The sequence below is a fragment of the Nelumbo nucifera genome, chromosome 6 (assembly GCF_055504915.1).
Source record: "Nelumbo nucifera cultivar China Antique chromosome 6, China Antique-T2T, whole genome shotgun sequence".
Classification (NCBI taxonomy): Eukaryota; Viridiplantae; Streptophyta; class Magnoliopsida; order Proteales; family Nelumbonaceae; genus Nelumbo; species Nelumbo nucifera.
In genome coordinates, this window is record NC_142654.1 from 34,447,406 (window position 1) to 34,452,104 (window position 4,699).

The window sequence follows — 4,699 nt, forward strand, 5'->3', positions numbered from 1 at the left end:
AGTTTTGACAACTCTGATCAATTCTAAAAAAGAGAATAAGGAGGTCGGGCTAAGTAGGCATCCCCTACTAAGTAGGTGACCAATTCCGAGAGGTGTGCATCCCACTAATTGGACTTGTGTTTGAAGAGGGGAAATTTCAAGAAGATGAAACCTCAATCCCCTTACTCTTAGGCCCAATCCGTACAAAATGGTTCCTAATATAAAATTTACATTTCTTTTAATTTCTTAACTAGCGAGGGGTGCCCGTGGTCAGCACGGGCTCATAATAAGAATAATTTCTTCTATTACAAACATCGTGTTCATTACAACTCTCCTGACATGGTCTTATAGAAACTGCATTCATTATTTATGATACAATTAATTTGGCAAGATTCTATTCATAACCATCTTTCTTTTTTGCTATATCACCCAGAGTCACCTAAACACCTTGTCAATTATGGGATTTACAAACATAAAGAAATATTTACATAAACTACCAAAGTGATATAAAAATATCAAAATGTCTAACTGGTATAGAATGGATACATGTCTCACAAGGACAAGAGTTATAGGACATCACTTACTCTTTAATGCTAGTTTTACCAACAAACTCTACAACCGCCTTTCATCTTTGGCTGCTACTTTTGATTGTAGGTGCTTTTATCAATCTTGAAGGATGATTTCCACCATCAAGCACATGTAATTTATTGATGGAGATTTCATCTTTTTGCAAACTACAAACATCTTATCTAGTGCCTAGTGGACAGAGCCCAATCTTTGCTACCTTCCATCAAAATCAAACAAATATTTATGTAAGAAGAAAGCATAGAAGACTATGAAAAATGGAGAACAAAAATGAATGAAAAAGGGGAAAAACATAGAATAAGCACTCAATTGCAGCACTGTTTCACTAGAAAAAACTTGTAGTAGCACTGAATTGGACTTCTAAGGCAACCCTCATTAAATTGTAAAAACAGATTACCAACAACCCAAATGCATGAGACACATGTAGGATGCAGGTTTAAATTGTCATTGTCTAAAATGTGCTTGGATTCCAAGAATAAACTAATGGATAACACAGACATAACCATCTAATATACAAGGTCACATACATAAAGTACACATGCAGGATACAGGATGGGGCCATTGCCCAATGATGGTCTTGGCAAGCTAGGGTCTTGGAAAGGAGAATTGAATGAGCCATCTAAGAGAAGGTGATTCAAAGTTTAGATTTGGAAGCATCAACTTTTGAACTTTTATCTTATTAACCAAAATGTCAAACCAAATAAAAACTCCAATATCCAAATAAATACAAATATATTCACAACTGATGATGGATTAATTCATCTGACCCAGTACAAACAATAATAAATGAGAAATTGTTGTCACATCAGAATTTACATGGATTATAAATTCACAACTAATGATTGAAAAAATGAAGAAAACAGAATAACAAAAGAAGCTAAGCATAAGGTTCATGGATTAAAAATTTTAATTATTCACTAACGTTTTCATATTATCCTTCCCCACATAATTAATGAATGTTTTTTTTATTGTTGACAGAAATGACATTGACAGATTGAATATTTCTTTCACACATTCAAATATGGTATATGTATAATTTGGGAAAAACAACATTTATTTGTTGTTTTCGGGGCTCTAAAACAACACTTGTTAGTTAAGAAGACAAATCAAATACTTAGATCATGAAACTATCGATTCCATAGCATCTTCTACCCAAAGGATTCCATAGCATCTACTGCTCGCATGCTACAATAGAATTCCTAAAAAACAAATAAACACAAAATAATCAGAACATAGGAATCAAAAACCGAGAAACCATATGATATTTCCCTACAAATGGAAGAAGATAGTGGGAATGGAAGAGGACACTGGGAAAGGAGAGGAAGACTCTCAAGTCTCGAACACCCATCAAAATTCACATGTTCGAATTGTTGCCACATGGAGCCATCGGAAAATAGTGACCAACAAAAACCAAATCTTACTTCTTCCACTCAGAAGATTGACTATATGTTAAAGAACTTAAAATGCAACAAAATATTTGAACTGTAATTAGCAACATTCAAGGAAGAAAGTGTAGACTATAATAAGAGAAGATGACTATCCATCTAGGAAAAAATATACCCGCTTTTAATTTATATTCCTCTAAATACTTCATAGCTTACTCTCTAAGATGCAATCTGATCTCACTTCCACGTCCAAGTGGTTTATTCCATACATCTTCAGAAATTGCAAATGACTCATCAGCTGTGAACTCCCATATACACCTGAAAACAACAAAGAAAATATAAATATATATTGGTTTTCCATGTCCGCAAAGGATTCAGGTGAGAGACGAGAAAAAGATTTTCCAAATTAATTAGTCATAACATCAAAATGTTACTATCTATACCAATGACTCAACATAGTCAACAACAAGATGCACAGAGTAAAACCCAACTCCAAAACTGCACCATTGATGTTAAGGTCACATCCAGTTTGCATTTTCTCCACAAAAGTTGCATAAAAAAGAAAAATCTGACTTCATACAATCCAAAACTAATCAATAAACATCACAATGTTTTCTTGTCTAGATCAATTAAAAACAAAGTTACCTGAAGTTCCATATTTTGCAATGGTTCCCATCAAATGCAAACCCTGACAAGAAGCTTGGAATACCAACGAGATTCACCTAACCAAAACCAGCAAACACGAACCATTAAAACCAACAAACAGAAACTTGGTTGGTCACCATAATTGGCAAACACAAACTATAAACCCAAAACTGGGAGAAAATAGATAGCTTCGACTTACGAAAACCCCCCTTTATCGAGAAACAGAAATTGACACCTACAAAAACACAGACAAATAGAAACCAACCCGTTAGGATTAGAGAGAAAGAGAGACGGAGGGAGATGTTACCTGCATTTTTAGTGTTGAATTATTGGCAAGCTTCGATGGCATTAAACATGGATGATGCTGAGAAGTTCACAAACCCTTTCCTCTCAACAACCCCTCATGAGGTGGTGATTCGTTGTGCCTTCACCTCCTGCAGACAATGTCAAAACGAGAAAACCCTAAGGAGAAGTTGCATATCAAGAAAAGGGGAAAGTGTTGGCATTGGGTTGTTGCATTAAGAAAAGGAGCAAGTCACTCCTGCTACACGAGATAGAGAGAGGATGAATGAGATAGGGTGATAGAAAGGAGTTTTCAGAAGAAGTGAGAGGAGGACGATAGAGAGGCAGCGAGGAGAGGGAGGGTAGCGAGGAAGCAGGAAGAGAGGCAGAGAAGAGAGAGGAGAGTGGGAAGAGGAAGTGGTGAGAGAGAGAGAACAGGAAGATAGACAAGGAAGCTGGGAGAGAAAGAAGTGTGTTGAAGTAAGAGAGAGAGAGAGGAGTAGTGAGATGCGTGCTACACATGCAATGAAAGTAGTGAGAGACACGCTTGGTTTTTTCTCTCGTAGCAAGAGAGAAGAGTAGTGAGATGCGTGTTACACAAGCAATGAAAGTAGTGAACACACACGCTTGATATTGCAAGAGTGGATTCAAGATTCAGTGGAAAAAGGCCGTGGAGATTGGAAAAAGATAAAAGAGAGAAGTGGTCAGAGGAGAGAGAGAAAAATACTTGTCTCTCATGTAATGAAAAAATATATTTTTTTTTCATTAGAATTGTTCACACATGCGTGCAAGGCATTGCAAGGCATTCATCTAAAGTGAACTATAGTGTAATAAGAGTAAAATTCCAAATAGCAAAAGGGAAGGCACCCCTTTGGCTTTAATATATATAGGGAAATTGTACAAAACCCATCATCACTTTTTATGAATTCTCTTAAATTCACCATAACTTTTCAAAATGTCCAAAACTCATCATGTTAGTGAAATTTTATTTTCTAAATCTCACCATCTGTTAGAACACTGCTAAAGTTCAATGGCCCAAGTTGTCCATGTCAACCTAAATGCATGTTTCATGACTAAACTGCCCTTGAATGGTGAGTCAACCTGTTAAACCCTTTCTTATAGAAATGCCCTTAAGCGCCCAATCCTATTTCATATATAAGATTCCTCACTGAAAATCTTTCTTACTCTTAACCAGAGTGATCTTGCTCTCAACATCAAAGGAAGGATCTTCTTGTTCTCAACGTCAAGGAAGGGTGCATAAACGACTTTTCCTGGTTCTTATTTTCTCCCAAGTATTTTCGGAGGACAATATAGAACAATATAACTTAACGGCTTTGTTTGATTGAAAGCAGAAACATAAATGTGTTAATATTAATTAAACAACTTTCGGGCAAATGATGAGCCAAAGCTGTCGTTTCTTCTCTCTGCTCTCTAAGCAATCACATCCAGCTAAAGGCAACAAGACTAACCACAATGTGCTTCCCGTTCGACCACTTGAGACGAGTGAAGCTAGTCATCCCTGATGGCATCGAACCCCCATTGAATGTCACTGTATATGTTTTCTTCTCATTTGGTTGACTGAAGGCCAACGAATCTGGCTCGACCAAGATCTTTACCGACTCCGCCTACGATGTCACAGATGCCTTATACATCGCCGGAGTGCCCACGTTCATCAGTGTCTGCATATACTTCACTGTGGTGATTGCAGTGGCAGTTGCAGAAGGGTAGTTGAGATCAGTGACGCTGTATTTCTTGGTGGCGCCTCATGTGAAGTTTCTCCTCGCTATGCTATTAATCTGTAGGGAGGTGTATTGTAATGCACA

General features: G+C 37.0%; 1 long non-coding RNA gene across 3 annotated transcripts; it reads right to left on the reverse strand.

The window, feature by feature from the left end:
• Positions 1 to 329: 329 nt before the first annotated feature.
• On the reverse strand, positions 330 to 3,459 carry LOC148790755 (uncharacterized). Of its 3 annotated transcripts, XR_016077173.1 has the most exons (4): positions 2,794 to 3,459; positions 2,595 to 2,671; positions 2,125 to 2,267; positions 330 to 1,763 (listed from the first exon to the last, which is right to left on the reverse strand). It is a non-coding gene; the product is annotated as an uncharacterized LOC148790755 (long non-coding RNA). The 3 variants fall into 3 exon arrangements; XR_016077171.1 differs by having other exon boundaries at positions 330 to 2,267; positions 2,794 to 3,457; XR_016077172.1 differs by having other exon boundaries at positions 330 to 2,267; positions 2,902 to 3,455.
• Positions 3,460 to 4,699: the final 1,240 nt, after the last annotated feature.